The sequence below is a fragment of the Otolemur garnettii genome, unplaced genomic scaffold (genome assembly GCF_000181295.1).
Source record: "Otolemur garnettii isolate 467f Iridium unplaced genomic scaffold, OtoGar3 scaffold00223, whole genome shotgun sequence".
In the NCBI taxonomy this organism is placed as follows: Eukaryota; Metazoa; Chordata; class Mammalia; order Primates; family Galagidae; genus Otolemur; species Otolemur garnettii.
This window is the reverse complement of record NW_003852618.1, coordinates 1,602,999-1,622,313: the sequence shown is the minus strand read 5'-3', so window position 1 is coordinate 1,622,313 and position 19,315 is coordinate 1,602,999. Positions and strand designations below refer to the sequence as shown.

Below are 19,315 nucleotides of genomic sequence, written 5' to 3'. Positions count from 1 at the left end.
TTTTGGCCAGGGCTGGGTTTGAACCCACCACTTCCAGCATATGGGGCCAGCACCCTTTGAGCCACAGGCACTGCCCAAGTTACTTGTTTTAATAATGAAACCAAAAGGCAACAACAAAAACCTACCTTGTTTATAAAAAGCTTGATATTGAGAATGCCTGAGCTCATTCTTGGGTATTTTGGGAAACTAGAAAAAATCCAGGGCATGTACTCAGTTCAGCTGTCATCACCCCTACAAGGCCTATTCCAGCCCTTTGGAGAGCAGCCCTGATTAGCTCCAGGCCTTCCTAAGGGATGCTGAAGAAATTCTCTCACTCTAGAACCTTCTCTGTGAATTGTTTTGTTGAAATCCACAGAAAGGAAATAATAAAAACTTCCACCTTCAAGGATGTGAGTGCAGTTTTAAAGATCAGTAATTTTTTATTATTTTGTATTTTAAGGAAATATACCTCTCTTTTTATTTAGGCATAGGTACAAGGGGGGAAATGACTTTTTTGTAGTTTCCCAAAATACCCAAGAATGAGCTCAGGCATTCTCAATATCAAACTTTTTATAAACAAGGTAGGTTTTTGTTGTTGCCTTTTGGTTTCATTGTTAAATCAAGTAACTTATAATCATCCAGATAGACTTTATTGAAACAGTTCACTACAGAATCCAATTAATATGGAAGGTTTTGTGTTGGTCTGATTTTTGTTCAATCAATGATTTTTCTCAAAACTCCTAAGTCTCCCTTAACAGGTGTGTTTAGAGCCAATATTGTACGTTATCCAGAAGCTTCCTAATATTTTTGCCTTACCTTTCCTCATGGTTAAATCTGCCTCCTATGGAATAATGTTAGAGAATAATGGCTCCTTGTCAGCCCTGAAGACCCTTAAGGAGAATACCTGTAAGACCACTTTTGCTCATCCTTCCTGCCTTCTTTTTTATGTGTCTATAACTTTTCTTTTCTTTATTTTGTTTGTTCTTTCTTCTTCTTCTTCTCCTTTGCCTCCTCCTCCTCCTCCTCCTCCTCCTTCTTGTTTGTTTTGAGACAGAGTCTCACTTGGTTACCCTGGGTAGAGTACAATGGAGTCTTAGCTCATAGCAACCTCAAACTCTCTGGGCTCAAGTGATCTTCTTGCTTTAGCCTCCTGAGTAGCTGGGACGACATTTGCCAACCATAATGCCCAGCTATTTTTAGAGACAGGGTCTCACTCTGGCTCAGGCTATTCTTGAACACGGGAGCTCCAATCCACCTGCCTCAACCTCCCAGAGTGTTAAGATTATAGGCGTGAGCCACCACATCGGCCTAAAAAATTATTTATTTTTTGAATAAATAACTTGGCTCCAATCACTATTCTGAAGACTACTCTTGCCATTGACTATGTGCTTAAAATGTTTGTTAAATTGTTTACTTTTAAAAATAAGTAACATAGGTTGGTATGTGGGATCATGCCTGTAATCCTAGCACTCCGGGAGGCCAAAGTGGGTGGATCATTTGAACTTCGGAGTTGAAGACCAGTCTGAGCAACAGCCAGACACCTCCCCAACCCCACTAAAAATAGAAAAACTACCCCAGTGTGGTGGCGGGTGCCTGTAGTTCCAGCTACCCAGAGGCTGAGACAAAAGAGGATCGCTTGAGCCCAAGAGTTTGAGGTTGCTGTGAGCTATGAGCCACAGCACTCTACCAGGGGAATAGAATGAGACTCAGTCTTAAATAATTAAAGTGAACATACAATACAAATACATATTATTTTCCACCCCATCCTCAAAGGTAGTATTCTAGACAAATTGTTCTGCATCTTACCTTTTTATATTATCTTTGGAGATATCTCAATTGGGTTCATAAAAGCTCCCCCCCCTCCTTTTTTTTTCTTTCTGAGACAGAGTCTCACTCTGTTGCCATCACAACAACCTCAAACTTCTGGTTTCAGGTGTTCCTCCTGCCTAAGTCTCCCAAGTAGCTGGCACTGCAGGTATCTTCCACAATGCCTGTCTCATTTGTCTATTTTTAGTAGAGGTGGGGTCTCTAGCTCAGGCTGGTCTGGAGCTCCTGAGCTCAAGGGATCCTCCTTTCTAGGACTCCCAGAGTGCTAGGATCATAGGACTAAGCCACCCTCCAGTCTCTCTATGCCTAACACTTTCCTGCCCTAACGTGCTAGAGATCTTCAGGGCCCCTCCCTTGGGGTCTTAGTTTTTAAAAAGTCATTCTTTGTCATCCAGAGGTGAGTGAGTAGTTGGAAGGACAGAGAAACTGGCATAGGGCAGTATCTAGAACAGTCCTGTAATTGAAATCAAATTCCTTCCTGTTTTGCCTGAGGTTTCTTGGCCTTGCTTTTGTGAGGATTTGTGTCACTGGGGAAAGCCTTCCTGGATATTGAGTCAGGAGATTCGATATTTTTGGTTTTGACAAACAGAAAGAAAAAAAAATGCCACAAATATGAAAATACTCTAATGAAAACAAAAATTTTATACTACAGAACATTACACATTCAAGAAACATCTGTCCATTTTAATTTTGAGAGAACTCAATAGAGTAGTGGTTCTGACGATAGTTTCACACACAAACAATCCTCACTCTGAAACTAGGCAAAAAAATACTTCTTGCATTTTCTTCCTCTCTCTCTACTTCAGGTTGAGTAATTTCTCATGTCATTAAACTTGACCCCACTCTCGGCATCAATGCTGAAACTTGTCCCTGATGGAGCGTCGGGGTGGGGCCTTAACTTCTGTCCCTATACTTGTGCAGTGGCTACTGACCCATTTTAGTAAGCTGAGGCACCTCTGGCGGCAGGTCTCACCTGCCAGGTTCACCTGGCCTCCCTTCACAATCAGGAAAGAGGCAATCATGGCTTGTAAAACAGAACATAACTCTTTTTTGAATCACAGCAGCGTGCATTTTATTGGGTTGTCTTTTAATTATTGAATTTTATTTATCATTTAATTAAGCATACTTTGTACTGTCAATATTGCCTTCCTACCTATGTCTGGTAAATATCTTAATGGTGTCTTGTGACAAAATTCTTAATTTTTGTGAAGTCCAATTCATTTAACTTTTATGTTAATTATTGTGTCTCTGTAAGAAATCTTTGTTTCTCCAAGGTCACAGAAATACTCTATGCTTGTTTCCCGATAGTAACTTTATTATTTAGCTTTCATTTTAAGGAATATGAGCAACAGATATGAACAGGCACTTCCAAAATAAAATATATCAATGGCCATTGAGCCCATAAGCATGCCTTGCAATACCTTTGTTTTAACTAGTGGTGAAAACTACCTCAACTGTCTTTGACAACTGACTTGTGTTGCTGGAAATTATTTTAATACTCTTTTGTGAAGGTTGTGTTTTTCTGGGAGAGGAAGGAGTGGGGTTAGAGTGGGTTACAGATGAAGGAGATAAAAAAACAACTTCTGTCTTCAGGATCTTTGGGAATATCTGTACTTCAGAGACAATTTCTTAACCTGACCTCCCTTTCTCTTTCAGTTCCCTCCATTCCTCCAACCTCCAATCCCCAGAAAGACCTTCAGACACTTAGTTCAGAACTGGGCTTGATCTACATGTCTGCTGTTCCAGACTCTTCTACTTAGAGTCAATTATGACCTGACTCTCTTGGATGCTAGATACAGAACTGGAGTCAAATCCATAGCTCCAGCCATAAGATCCTCAAGTTGGGTGCTCGGTTGTTACCAGGTGTCTCAGGCTTATGGAAGATTCTTCTTCATTGGGTTCAAGGGGAAGTCTCCCAGTACTCCAAATTCAGATCTACCTGAGGTGGGACTCCCAAACTTTACTGAAGTTGCAATGATTCCTGTAGGCACTAGATTTGTGGGGTTCTAGATTTTCTGGTCTGGGCTAGTGGCAAGATTTATTAAAACTTAAAAAGAGAGAAAGAAAATATTTCAAGTTTTAATTATTTGATGCTGTGGGTTTTGTTACATGTTTTCTAGAAAGAGTTAAAAGTAAGTCAATTTTACTTTGATTTTAATTTTTTTTAGTATTATTGGGTAAGAACAATTGACATGAGATTGACCTTCTACTTTGTATCAAATTCCTCTCTTCTTACACCACAATAATCATCAACAGAGATTTCTGTGAGCAACTGTAAGGTTCACCCCTCCCCCCACATACCAAGCAGCAGACACTATGTGGGTATAGGTATCTACCTGGAGAGTGTGTTAGAAATTACAGGGTGAGGGCTCAGTCCCACAAACTGCTCCTGCCCCCACTAGCTTTAAGTACTGGCATCTGGAACTTCTGACCAGCCAGCTTTACATTGGGGTTTCCATGACCTCCTCTCTTTGTTAAATTGATTCACTGGGGTGGTTTATAGATCTCAGGGAAACAGCCTTACTGGTCTATTATAAAGGATTTTACAAAGGATACAGATGAAGAAATGTGTAGGACAGAGTATGGGGAAGTGGGGGAGTTTCCATCCCTTCCCTGAGGGATACTCTTCAGGAACCTTCATGTGTTCAGCTATCCAGAGACTCCCTAAATCCAGTGTTCTTGGATTTTTCACAGATAACTGTGATGAAATGTCATTAGCCTGCAAGGTATGCAGGGTTATGGGTCAGGGCCTCTATGGAATAGAGTCCTTACAACCAAAATGGGAAAGAGGAGGAGGAAGATTAGATTCCTGCCTTGGGAGACGTGAAAAGAGGACCCAGAAGGCCAGAGAGATTATTTTTCCTAAGACCTAAAGCACCCAACATTATAGCGAAAGACTCTATCAGTGCTTTGGGCGTTATGAGCTGGAAACCACATATGTACCAGAATACTAAACCCTCTCAAGTTTTAAGTGTATCCCTCACTATATGCAGATACTGATTCTAGAACCACCTCCCTTCACTCCCCCCAGGCCACACACATTTTCCAAGAACCATCTGTAGTTAGATCTCTCAATCAGCTCTGCCAAACTGACTTCTATGATGTTTTCACATCCTGTGAATATTCTATCTTTAATCTGCGCATTTTGTTTAAGAAAAACTGCATATAAACAGACTGGACAGGTACAGTTCAAACCCGTGTTATTCAAAGGTCAACTGTAGTATTGTAATTCTAGGTACAATGTTGTACAACAGATCTGTAGAACTTACTCATCTTGCATAACTTTGTGTTTGTTGACTAGTAATTCTTCATTTCCCTTTCTCCCAAGCCCCTGGCAACCATGATTCCACTCTGATTTTATGACTTTGATCATTTTAGGTATCTCAGGTGGAATTAAGCAGTATTTGTCATTTTGAGTGGGTTATTTCACTTAGCGTAGTGTCCTCAAGGTTCACCCATTGCTGCATATTGCCTAATTTCCCCATTTTTGAAAGTGTAAACAATATTCCATTCTATGTATGTATGTACTACATTTTTTCTATCCATTAATCTGATGGACACTTAGGTTGTTTCCACAGCTTGACTGTTGTGAATTCATTAATTACAATGAATTTAGGAGTGCTAAGATGTCTTTGAGATCCTGATTTTAACTTTTTTGAGTAAAACTTGGCAGCAGTGGTATTGCTGGCCCATATAATGGCAATTCCATTTTTGATTTTTTAAAGAACATCCATACTATTTTTCATAGTGGGTGCACCATTTTGCATTTCTACCTATAGGGTACAAAGATTTTAATTTTTTTCCATGCTCACCAACACTTGTTTTGGGGTATTTTTGATAACAGTCATTCTGACAGGTATGAGGTGACGTGTCTCCATTGGTTTGCTTTGCATTTCCTGATAATTATATGCAAGGTATTGATTCTAGAACCACCCCCCTGCTCTGAGTAGGGCTTTACAGTACTATGTTGAATAAAAGTGCTGAGAGTGGCATCTTAACCTCATTCTTGATCTTAGAGAAAAAGTTTGCAGTTTTTTTACCATTCAATATAATGTTAAGTGTAGGCTTGTCATACATGGCCCTTACTATGTTGAGAAACACTTCTTCAATACCTAATTTGTTGAAGGCTTTTTTGTGAAAGTGCATTGCATTTTGTCAAGTGCTTCTTTTTCTTGCATCAATTGAGATGATTATGTAATTTTTATCTTTCATTCTGTTTATGTGACATATCACATTAATTGATTTTTATATGTGAACCATCTTTGTATCCAGGAATAAATTCTACTTGTTCATGGTGTATGATTCTTTTAATGTACTGTTGAAAGCAGTTTGTCAGTATTGTATTGAGGATATTTCCCTCTATATTTTATCATCAGGAATATTGGCCCAAAGTTTTCTTATAATGTCCCTTATCTATCTTTATTTGATATCAGGACAGTTCTGGCCTCATAAAATAAATTTGGAAGTATTCTGTTCTTCAGTTTTGTGGATGAATGTAAGAAGGATTGGCATTAATTCTTCTTTTTAAATGTACTAACGAAGTCATCTGGTCCTGGGCTTTTCTTTGTTGGGAGGTTTTTGGTTACTGATTTAATCTTCATATTAGTTGTAGGTCTGTTCAGACTTTTTATTTATTCATGATTCAGTCTTGATACATTGTATGATTTTAGAAATACATGCATTTCCTCTAAGTTGTCCATTTGTTGGCATATAATTATAATAGTATCTTATTATCCTTCCTATTTGTGTAGCATCCATTGTAATGTCTCCTCTTTCATTTCTGATTTGAGTTTTCTGTCTTGTTTGTTATTCTGTCCAAATGTCAATTTTGCTTACCATTTCAAAAACCCAATCTTGATTTTGCTGAAGTTTTTCTATTTTTAAAAATTTTCTATTTATTTTATTTCTGCTTTAATCTCTATTATTTCCTTCCTTCTGCTAAATTTAGGCTTGGTTTATTCTTTTTCTAGATCTTTGAGGTATAAAATTAAATTGTTTATCTGAGATCCTTCTTCTTGTTTAGTGTAGATATTAACATTGTAAGTTTCATTATTAACACTGCTTTTGCTGTATCCATAAGTTGTTTGTTTTATTTTTGTTTTTGTTTTTGAGACAGAGAGTCACTCTATTGCCCTGGGTACAGTGCTGTGCCGTCATTGCAGCTCACAGTAACCTCAAACTCTTGGGTTCAAGCGATCCTCCTGCCTCAGCCTCCCAAGTAGCTGGGAATACAGGCCACCTCAACATCTAGCTATTTTTTTCTATTTTTAGTAGAGATTGTCTCACTTTACTCAGGCTGGTCTCTAACACCCACCTTGGCCTCCCAGAGTGGTGTAAGACACCCTGGCTGGCTGGATCCATAAATTTTAGTATGTTGTATTTTTGTTTTTATTTATTTATTTCCAGATATTTTCTAATTTCCTTTTTTATTTCTTCTTTGACCCATTGGTTGTTCAAAAGTGTGTTGTTTAATTTTCATGTATTTGTGCATTTTCCAGTCATTCTTCTGCTATTAATTTCTGGGTTTATTCTAATATAATCAGAGAAGATACCTGGTATGATTTTTGATCTTCTTAATTTTATTAAGACATGTGTTTGAGACCTTATGTGATTTCTCCTAGAAAATGCTCTGCGTATACCTGGGAAGAATGTATACTGTGTTGCTATGGGGTGGAATGTTCTGAATAGGTCTGTTAGGTAAATTTAGTTTTCTTCTGATTTTTAATATAAGGTTAGTATATAGGTGCTACTACTTCCCTACTCAGGTCATTCAAGGAAATTATTCTGCTTTAATTCTGACCTCTAGTGTTCACTTTGGTTAATGTCTGTAACTTAAACAAAATACAAAAACCCAAGGAGGGCAGAGACTTGAAATCTCAGTGAGATTGTAGTTTTTGTACCTAGTTGACCAATAGGATTTACAAGATTCTTCTGATTTTGTGAATTCTCTCAAACTCTTGGAATTAAATTTAACATGCTATCTCTTAGATAAAATCGGACTTTATGTCAGGTTCTGCATATTTTGAGAAAATAAATAGTAGAAAAGGAAGTATTTATTGAGAATCTGATGCAAATGACTCATTTTAGATGTAAAATTACTTAATCCTTTTAAAAATGGCCTGAAGTGCAATGCGTGCTCAACCCATAAATACTTCTCCAGCCTTATTTCAAGCCATATTTCCTCTTGCTCTATATATTCTAGCTACACTGCTCATATGCAACAGCAACATAATCATAGCTCACTACAGCCTTGAACTGCCAGACTCAAAAGATCCTCCTGCCTTAGCCTCCTGAGTAGCTAGGACTATAGGCATGTACCATAAGGTCCAGCTTATTTTTTATTTTTTATGTTTTGGAGACAGGATCTTGCTATGTTGCTCAGACTTGGCCAGGGGATATTAATTATTTTTATTTACAGGGATATCTCCTACCAAAAGGCCTTTGTATATACCATTTCAAATTTTTGGAAAACTCTTTTTCCCCTAGTCTGTTCTTTAGACTCTAGGTGAATAAATAATTCTCTAAAGACGGTCCTAAAACCCTTAACTATGTGATATCAGCCTTACTCATGGAAAAATACTTATCTTTTCCTAGCAATTTTAACATTAGTTTGCATTTCAATTTGATGTTTTTCTCTCTCACAGTGGAATGAAAGTTCTATTAGGACAGGTGCAGTGTCTGTTCTTGTTCCCCAGTGAATGGCCACTGTCTATAACAGAACCTAGTTTATAATAGGCTCTCAATAAGTGTTAGTGGAATGAATGGACGACCCTCACTATGGCACTATTAGATATGCATTATTATACCAATTTTTTTTTGCAGAACATTTCTTTATTATAACAATATAAAAAACAAATTTAAGCCTCTTTGAACATGGACAAATGCAGAACACTTCTTTATTGTAACAATATATCAAACAAATCTAAGCACCTGTAACTACACTATATATGACTGATGGTGTCCTCTGCTCACTCAAATTTGAAGGAATAGCTTACAGAATTCACTGACCTTCTTCATAAAGACAAGAGATTGAAATGCATGGACATGTTTTTGTTAAAAGCACATTAAGTATTCATTCTTCTCACTTTGTTTATAATCTCAGCATTTTCATACACCCTCAGTGAGTAAGCCAAACCTAATGCCTGTTATTACTAAAAAACATCACATTCATATTTGCCAATGGCAACAATCCTTACAACTTAATATCCTTAAGAGTAACTGATGGGTCACTGACAGATTTTTGACCAAGCTCCTTTTTTCTTTAGAACAAAAAGAACTTTCACCTGGGCATCTGGCCCAACCCCTGAGACTGACAATGTCTTCTAACTCCTTCAAAAGCACTCTAAATAGCCATTTCCATTTTAATGGTTGGATGCTGATTGTAACCTTCAATCTTAAAGTCTTCAGCTTTGAAATCATCAATTGTCTCAACTTTTCAAAGGATTTTGAGCTTCGGAAAAGGTCTTGGTTCTCTCTGAAGCTGAATCTTCAGCGGCTCCACGTGATTCAGGTAAATATGTGCATCTCCCAAAGTATGTACAAAGTCACCTGGCTTCAGACCAGTGATGTGCGTGATCTTGTACGTGAGCAGGGAGTAGCTGGCAATGTTGAACGGCACACCCAGGCCCGTGTCTCCTGACTGCTGGTACAGCTGGCGGTCAGTTCACCGTTCACCACGTAGAACTGGCAGAAGGCATGGCACGGAGGTAGTGTCATCAGAGGAAGATCTTTTGGGTTCCAAGCACGCATGATGATTCTTCTGTCATCAGGGTTGGTTTTGATGGTATCAATCACTTTCTGCAATTGGTAACTCCTTGACCTGAATAATCTGAATCCATATCTTTGTATTCTGCTCCAAAATGCCTCCACTGGAAGCCATAAACTAGGCCAAAGTCACCTTCTTCTCTTTTGGATAATCCCAGGCTATCCAAAAAGTCTCGGTGTCCATTGGCATCCCAGATTTTCACTCCTTTGGAAGATAGCTCTTTAGCTTTTGTGGATCCCTTGATAAACCACAGCAACTCCTCCAAAACACCCTTCCAGAACACACATTTGGTTGTCAGCAGTGGAAATTCATCTTTCCGGCTGTAGCGGGCCTGCATGCCAAACACCGACAGAGTGCCGGTGTCCGTGCGGTCGTCCTTTCTGAAGCTGCAGCGGAGAATGTGCTCGATCTGCCCCAGGTACTGCAGCTCCCCATGGGCCGGCTGCGGCTCGGCGCCCTGCTCCTGCGCTGGGGACGGTGACGGCGGGCGCGGGAGCTCGAGCAGGCGGCCTATTATACCAATTTTAAGGGGACTTAATCAAATAGGTTAGTTAATTTGGCCAAGAGAAGAGCTTATAAATAAGAGAATTACAATTCAAATATATGACAAAGGAATTTTTATTCCAAATACGTAAACAACTTTTATACATCATTAGGAAAAAGATTGCCTAATAAAACAATGGACAAAAGACTTGAATTGACACTGTATAAAATAAAATATCCAGGTTACAGTAAAAATTTGAAAATAATCTCAACTTTACTAGTTATGAAAGAAATGCAAATTGAAACCATAATAGTATATGAGTAGAATGACTAATATGAAAAATACAGAAAATAATAAGCATTTACAAGGAAGTGGAGCAAAAAGAACCTTCATATGAAGGGACTTGAAAAAGTTCATAGAAAATGTGTATGATGAAAAAACTATGCATAAATTTCAAAATATTTTTGAAAATTTAAAATGAACTCTTACTCACTTGGTATAACATGTCTGAACAGAATCTAGTTTAAGGTACTAAGAAAAATAACACATCAGTTTGAAAAGAGCCTCTATCAGAGCAATATGAATTCTGCTAAAATTGAAGCAAGAACACTAAATTTATGGTAGATTTTGGGTAGAAGAATGGTGAAATAATTGATGCTTTACAAAAAGTTATGAGGACAATGCCTCCAAGAAATCAGCAGTTTACAAATGGATAACTCATTTTAAGAAGAGACAAGGCAATGTTGAAGATAAAGCCCACAGGAACAGAACATAAATTTGAAAAAAAATTAGGCTTGTTTGTGCCCTACTTGAAGAGAACTGACTATTAATGGAAGAAGTAATAGCTAACACCACAGACATCTCAACTGAGTCAGCTTCTACAATTCTGACTAAAGAATTAAAGTTGAGCAAACTTTCCAGTGATGAGTGCTAAAACTATTGCATCCAGATGGACTGAAGACCAGAACATAGCTGTCAATGGAAATTTTAAACAAGTGGGATCAAGATCCTGAAGCATTACCTCAAAGAATTGTAACAGAAGAGGGAACATGGCTTTACCACTATGATTCCAAAGACAGAGCACAATCAAAGCAATGGATACCAAAAGGAGGAGTGGTCCAATCAAAGCAAAAGTGGACTGGTCACAAGCGAAGAGCACGGCAACATTTTTCTGTGATCCTCAAGGCATTTTGTTTATTGAATAACATCTGCTAATTATGAGAATGTTTTGAGACTATTAGCTAAATCTTTAGCAATGCCCAAAAGCTTCACTGGGGATTCCTCCTCCACCACTATAATGCGCCTGCTATTCCTCTCACAAAATAAAGAAAAAATTTCAAGAGTTTTGATGGGAAATTATCAGGCATTCACCTTTTAGTCCTAATTTGCTTCTTTCTAGCTTCTTTTTATTTCCTAATCTTAAAAAGAAAATCTTTAAAGGGCATCCATTTTTCCTTAGTCAATGTAAAAAAGACTGCATTAGGAATACTCATTCTATATTTTAGAATGAGGTGTTGTCCAATTAAAAAAATAAATAAAAATAATTGAAAAGACAGTGTTGATATGGTTAAATTCCCAGGACCCTCAGTTCTATAGGGATGGATTAAATGGTTGGTATTATGGCTCACAAAACTGTCTTGAACTTGATGGAGCTTTAGAAATTAAGAAATTTAAAGAAATGTTAAAAACTTGAGTCCATCAAGTCTTAAGACCCTAAGTGTTTTAGCAAATTTAGAGGAACTTGCAAAAATGACTCCACCTCTTAAAAGTCTCACTACTGTTAAAATGACAAATTAAATTTGAACGTAAGTTTTGAAGGAGAAAACATTCAGGCTACAGAAATCCCTATAGACCACAGACCACTGAAATTATTTACCCTGCCCTGCCTTGCCTTTCCCTAATTAATTAATGTTAATTGTTAACGTTAATCAAATGTTAAATGTTAAGAAATGAAGTTTATATTTTTTACTTTTATCTTTTAATTTCATTTCCACAAATGTTTTGAAGTCACCACATACACTACTGGAGGGAATTTAAAATGGTACAACTGCTTTGAAAAATTCTTAGAAAATATCTAATCAACAAGACATATGTTAACTCTGTCACTCCGATTTATATTCCCTACGGAAGTGTATTTATATATTTACCTAAAGACAATGTTCTAAGTAACACAATTTGTAATAACACTTGAAAATGTCCAAGTTTGTGTCTAAACTTAAGAAGTTAGACACAAAAGTATACATACTATGTGATTCTACTTGTGTACATTTAAATGAGAGTATTCTTTGCTCTTAGAAGTCAGGATGCTAGTTACACTTAGAAGCAGCAGCAAACAATGAAAAGGAATCCACTGAACACAGGTATATCAATCTGTGTCTGATCAGAGGAAAACCACACAGTAACTTGAGCAGGGAAAGTTTAATATAGGATTTATTAACTACATCATAGTATTGGAGTAAGAAGTAAAGAGAATTCTAAAGAATATAGGCCTGGCCATCATTAGGAGTAACTGCTACCCCTAGGACTGAGTCAGAACACAAAAGGAAGTATCCCTTACCCTACTAGAGTTGGGAGCCAAACCTAGTTGGGAAGGACAGAATAGTCACGGTGCCCCAGCGAAGTGGGCAGGACATGTGCCCTTTAGGGTACTGGGAAAAATTGTTCATGGAGAGGTTTGTCAGCAGAGGTACTCCAAAGGAGTGCCGAAAGCGCAGGAGTACTGGAGAAACCCCTCAGGCTATGGCAGCCCACCCTTTGAGCACACCCTAATTTAGCAGCAAAATCATTTCCTCTGGCATGATTCTCTAGTGCCCTCTACTGACAAAATTTAGCATTGTGCCACTTGCAAAGTGCCCAGATCCATTTTCACGGTATTAGGGGGGAAAAAAGTAAATTTGTAGTGAGGTGCTATAGAGATAAATTGTACAGTTCACCCCTTGGACTACTTAGGTTAGTTTCCATATTCATTCTTCGGCAGACATTTGAACCCCTGTACGACAATAAAACCATAAATATTTTTATCTAACAAGACACACCCATTCTTCTCACAAGTGGAGATGGTCTTACCTTTTCCTCCAAAGGAGCCACCGAACAGTCCCTAGAGACATTACATCCATTGCAGGCTCTAACAATTACTTCACAAGTTCAATGGCAATCTCTCTGAACATTCCACCATCTGAAGAATAAATTGTAACTTAATTTCTAGCAACTTGTGTGCAAAATAAAATGGGAAAGAGAGAAAAGAAAATAGTTACAAATAGCAAACATGCAAGGCTACTATAGTCCTGTTTTGGTAATTGATCATGAGGCTATATTGATATCTGTGTCTTCTTTCTTCGACTCTTGTTTTATACTCTTTCATTTGGTAGTTGGTGCAGCCACCACAGGAAACGTAAAAGAGGTTCAAGAAAAGGAAGTTTATTAAACTTGTAGATCCTAGAGACAAGAGACATGGCCTGCTATGCCCTGTCACATGAGAAAGACATTAGGGTGATCAGGTGGGGGAAGACTAGAACAGGGAGAAAGCATTAGGCCAGAGCCTTTATTAGGATTTGGAGGGAAAGGCAAGGCAGGGCAGGGGGAATAATTTAATATTTACTAGTTTGAATAATTTCAGTGGGCTGTGGTCTATAGGGATTTCTGTAGCTTGAATGTTTTCTCCTCCGAAACTCATGTTCGAATTTAATTGTCATTTTTAACAGTATTAAGTGAGACTTTTAAGAGGTGGAGTCATTTCTACAAGTTCCTCTAAATTTTCCGAAAGAGTTAGGGTCTTAGGCTTTAAGGGCTCAAGACAAATGTTCATTTTCACGGAAGGAGAAAGAAAAAGTGCCGAATTTCTTTTGGTTGCTCCAAATTTAATCACACTTTCGTATTTTTGTTCAAGGGCAGAATCCCTGATGTAGGTTTAAGAGCCGACTTTCAAAAGTTGAGATTCTTCTCTGAGCTTCAGCAGAAAAGAGCAAAGAATAGACTGTCCATTTCCCCAGTAGTCTCAAAGCGGATCCCTGTTCTTTCCAAGAAATTTCGGAGAAAACTCCCTTTGCCGAAAATCTGCTAGTTCTCTCAGGACTCCAAGGTAGCTCGGGCGGGGTTCTGGGTTTTAAGGGCCTTTTCAGGATCACTCCCCTCGCCCCCCTCCCACCCAACCCTGGCCCTTCAGAGCCCACGGACTTTGGGGAGATCAGAGCTAGTGGTTTTCTAGCGCTGAGAGCTATGATGTTGAGGAGTTAATTCAGTTTGTGGCTGTATGATGGAAGAGGGATAAAGGCTCACGTGTTTGAGAAAACAAAGATTCTACGCTGTGTGCTTGAGAATGCAAAGATCTTATCTCGTTCAAACGGAAACTGCCAAGTGAAGTTAAAAGTTGGGAGGAAAAAGAGGAAAACTTGTTTCCGCCCGGTTTCGAACCGGGGACCTTTCGCGTGTTAGGCGAACGTGATAACCACTACACTACGGAAACTGACATACATTTGGGCTTCTTTTTTATCCTTTAATAGACTATGCCTAGATTCTCTCTCTTTTTTTTTTTTTTTGCCCCAGAAAAATTTTCAGATTATAGTGAATTTCTCTTTCACATTTGCCATTTGTAACATACAAACTTGACCTTATTTGAGAGAAATTTGATAAAAAACTGTTTTGTACTTTTTTTGGTATAACAAAATATATTTCCCAGTAGTTAAAAAAAAAAATAGGCACAGAATTGATGTTGAAATAATCGATGTTATGATTCAGACATCTATGAATCTATGAACGAATTGTTAAAACTTATGATAATATTTAGATATTCTACTCGTTGTTTTGTATCTTTAAAAATACATATTAGTTTTCAAATCTATATTTGTTTTAATGTTTAGTTGTGACGAATTAATAATTTCAACGATAATTTAGAAGAGTTCTTATAAAATTAGGTCATTATGCTCCCCACAACAAAAATAAGTTAGTAGTAATGTGCATATTTATGTTTCTTAGCACAAAAGAAGAAAATAAAAATCATTTTTAAAAACTAAATGTAAACGAAAATTGCATTGGAAGATAACTCCGTAGGAAGTTAAAATTTAAGAAGGAAAAATCAACATTTCAAGTTATAGAAGAATTTGATCACATATGTTTTTCTATACATGATGTTCGTATCAGTTTGTTCTCTTATAACCTATTGGATTTATTTTTAAAGAATGCTAGAGTTTTATATTTAAATGTCAATAATGATAATATGAGGAAAGCGGTATCCGGTCGAAAAACTTAATTTAATTATGAAATAGTAGATGTCAAATTAAACTTGCCGGGGTAATGAGTAGGTAGGTTAAAGAACAAAATTGACTTTGTAGCAAAAAGCCTTAGAGAAACTACTCTTATCTTAGACGTTTCAAAACAGGCCTTACTGGGATGCTTTCAGAGGCTTGGAAGGTTGTTGGAAACCCCGGGGACACGCAACTCGTGTGACTTCATACTCCCTTAACTTGTCATCCTCATTTCCGGAACAGTCCTAATTGAGACAGCTTTCCTTGGCTTGAGCTGAGTTGGATGTTCTCATTTCCAGAACAGTCCAACTCCTTCGTCCTAATTGAGATAGCCTTCCTTGGCTTGAGCTGAGTTGGATTTTTTTTGGGGGGGGGATGTTCCCTAGGGACAGCGACGCGTCAGTTCCTTGAACCCATCTTCTCCTTGAAAGGCCCAGAAGGGGGGCCTGATACACAACATACAACCACATACGTGCGCGCACACACCTCCCCTCGCTAAACATTCTCCACTCGATCAGTATTCCACTCTGTGCAGTCTGTGCACCACGTGGGTAGAACTTTGGAGCCCGCAGTGGCGTCCACAACCACCGGATCTGGAGAGGTGGATCCTTGTCGTGGTTCCACAAAACATTTCTCCTTTGACAACTTTCCGAGTAATAGAGAGACAGATATCCTGTCTTTGGAGATCTTGGAAGCATAAGCCGGCAGAGGATTTAAGAGAAAGTTTGCACAATATGGCCAAATTAACCAACTGTGTCGAACGTTCTCCGAGGAAGTCTGAGGCCTCGTGGTATTCCAACTTTTTCCACTTTGCCTCCACCACTCCTATCCTTTTTCTCATAATTAAGCAGGTCAATATAATAAGGTAGAACATTTTTCTGGTAATGACTACCTAACAACTTAAACGGACTCTGGGCTAGTCCTCCACGCGCTCTAATTAGAAGCGGAGCTTCGTTCATTCTAGAAATCTTTGCAGACCTTTTTGCAGAAAACCCTTCAGTCCCACAGCCTGCATTCTGATGGGAACCACATTTTCATCAGAGATGTGCACACCAGAGATATGCTTCTTCCTGTTGACATCATTTGGGGTTCCCTTGGAATCCGCAAACAAGCAGAAGCGGAAGGGACTGCACAGTGGAAAAGGAAAATGCGGATCTCGGTATCTCTAAGATTCAGGTAACCTGATGTCAAGTCCAGGACAGCAGAGAAAACAAAAAGGTATAGTTCTAATCTAAAAAAAAAAAAAAAAATTCTTGTGGGGTTTCAAACCAAGGATCCTTCCTGGATTGGGCAGATGTTATAACCAGAACACTAATGGAACTTGTCTTTGGTCTGGTGTCCCTTCTACCGAATAGAAATCACCTTTTTCTAGATATTCCAGTTCTAGAACTTCAAAGCTATCCTTTCTTCCAGGAAATTTTCACAGTAGTGGTATGCTTCTTGCCCTTTCACTTTTAGGTACTAAAATCAACAGCCCAATTCCATTATTCCATTATTTACAGCCATTAGTATTTATTTACAAACTGTACCCACCCCAGCTTTTTTTTTTTTTGCAAATTCAAGGCAAGAAAATCTTAGGTAGATGGAAGAAGAGGAGGATTTGATTCGTTAAAAACTCTGCTGTAGTGTCCTGATCTTGTTCATGCAGCTCACTCTGATGTTTACATTTCTGGTACCAGAAAATGGCCTTTCAGGAACCAGGAACTGCAGGACTATGCAGTGACCATTTGCACTTCTTGCAGAGCAGGGGCACAATGGAACCCACTAATGTCAACCTGATTTCAGAATCAGATACATTGAGGGATGCTCACAGGATTACAAGACTGGACTCTGTCACAAGTAATTACATCTTTGGAATGTGACAGTTTAGTGCTATTTATTTGGTTTAGAAGAAAAGGATGAAAACTCTAGTTTATATTTTTTTGTTTGTTCTTCTGTCCCTTGTCCCTGTCTCCCCTCTGTATGCTTTCCCCATGCAGCTAAAAGAAAGCTAATGATTCTTCTAGATTCCTCTTTGTGACTTCCCCTTGCAAATAAACACCACACATTCACTGTGCTTAGTGTAGAGATGGTGGTTAGTCTCCCAGACAAGTCAAGAGAAAGTCTGTGCTATTTCCTCTTCCTTCCGAGTGTCCTAAGAACAAGAGAGGCTTCTCACCTTTAAGTAATGTGAGCTGGACCATAGACTGATGGAATGTTGTAGGTAATGGTCAAAAAATAAAAATAAAAAAGGACTGTGCTTCCCAATTACAAAGAGCAGCAATAATGATCCTTAAAAATATTAAGCTAGGTACCTCTGTCTGCTAATAAACCCACAAGAGGGAGTTCTCTGTTACACTACAGAAAGCCAAATATGGAGACAGAAGTATTGTTGAGGAAGAAAGGATTTATTGCAGAGGATGTCAACAGAAGGTGAGAGGAATAAACTGCCTTAAATCTGCCTCCCCAGCCAATGGGGTTAGAGGGTTTCCTGGTGGTGAAATGAATAATGCAGGAGGGGAGTGAACATCATTATATGTTTATGGTGAAGTGCAGGGCACACATGCTCAGTGAAAAATGTTAGTACATACAGTTCAGTATCTAAAAATGTTGGATAAGTCCCTCGGCAGGGATTTTAGTAGTATAATGAGCTGGGTGTTGATATCAGTCATTTTTTAAGCCTGTGTGGCAGGCTGGATGTAGAGAATAGGCTGTTCAGCTGTTCCTTGGGCTCAGTCTGTAGAGTGGGGTGTCACTCTGTCTTCTCTAGACAAACAGGTAGTCTAAGTCTTCATAGTTATCTTGTGGGTGCAAGGAGATTCTGCTGTTTCTGGGAGAGAAATTGAGAAGGAATGTATCAGTGCAACAGAAAGTTACAAAGTTTTGGTCAGCACATCTTCCTGAGTCTGTTAAACTCTATTTTCTTTTCTGCCTATTTAGAAACTATTGTTGCTAGGTTACTGGAGTTGAGATAAAACTCACTGTCTGTGGTACCAATTTAAGACCACTTAGAATAGCCACCTCCAGCCACAACGTGAACACTGAAAACTCACTTAAAACATAGGAGAACTTTAAAAAAAAAAAAAACTGTAAAGTTAGTTTGTTTTTCTTGCTTATGGAGTCAGTTACATGCCCTCTCCGGAGAGATTCTAATCTTGGCCTTCCACAAAGACAAGGGACCCTTGGAGCTATGCTAATATTAGTAGGGCATAAATGATAAGGTAAGTGTTTCAAAAGCTGGGACTTCCACAGTTGGAATCCTGGGCTTTTTCTGGGGATATAATTACTGAAAAAATGCACTCATCTTCCCAACATGCAGAAGAATCTGTCATAAGATTCTAAGGCCATGTGTGGTGGCTTACTCCTGTAATCCCAGCTCTCTAGGAGACTGAGGTGGGTGGATTGCTTGAGCTCGGAGTTGGAGACCTACCTGAGCAAGAGCAAGAAATGGTCTCTAAAAAAACTAGCCAAGTGTTGTGGCAAGTGCCTGTAGTCCCAGCTACTTGGGAAGCAGAGGCAAGAGAATCACTTGAGTCTAAGAGTCTGAGGTTGTTTTGATGTTGTGGCTCAACCCCAGGGCAACTGAGTGAGACTCTGTCTAAAAAAAAAAAAAAAGGCGTAAAACAGGTTTTGCTTTTACTTTGAAACCCTGAAACCTGAAAAGGACAGTTGTACAAATTAGTATGACATTGCTGAAAATATTTCTAGGTTGTTAAAGGCAAAGAAATTTTTATTAATAGCAAAAAACTCATTAAACTTAAAATTAACCTCTACTCAAAATACTTTCTCTCCTTCTTTACTATAAGTTTAGTCGTTATTTGGATTTACCTTAAGTATTATCTTCCCCTGAGCATTTTTCTCAGACCAATGTGAGTTTGATATACTTCCTATGTTTTTCTTTGTTACAATAAAAATTGTACAGGGTGTGAGTTTCTACTTGCAGGAAAGGTAAGATCTTACTCTTAATAATCTAAGTCTTATGAATTCAAGACCAGCCAGAGCAAGAGCGAGACCCTGTCTCTAAAGATAGCCGAGTGTTGT

At 38.4% G+C, this 19,315-nt stretch overlaps 1 non-coding gene and 1 pseudogene across 1 annotated transcript; both read right to left on the bottom strand.

Annotated features, from left to right (window-relative positions):
- Window positions 1–9,148: 9,148 nt before the first annotated feature.
- On the bottom strand, window positions 9,149–17,478 carry LOC100957697 (annotated as a pseudogene).
- Window positions 14,445–14,517, bottom strand: TRNAV-AAC. The gene has a single exon. It is a non-coding gene; the product is annotated as a tRNA-Val (tRNA).
- Window positions 17,479–19,315: the final 1,837 nt, after the last annotated feature.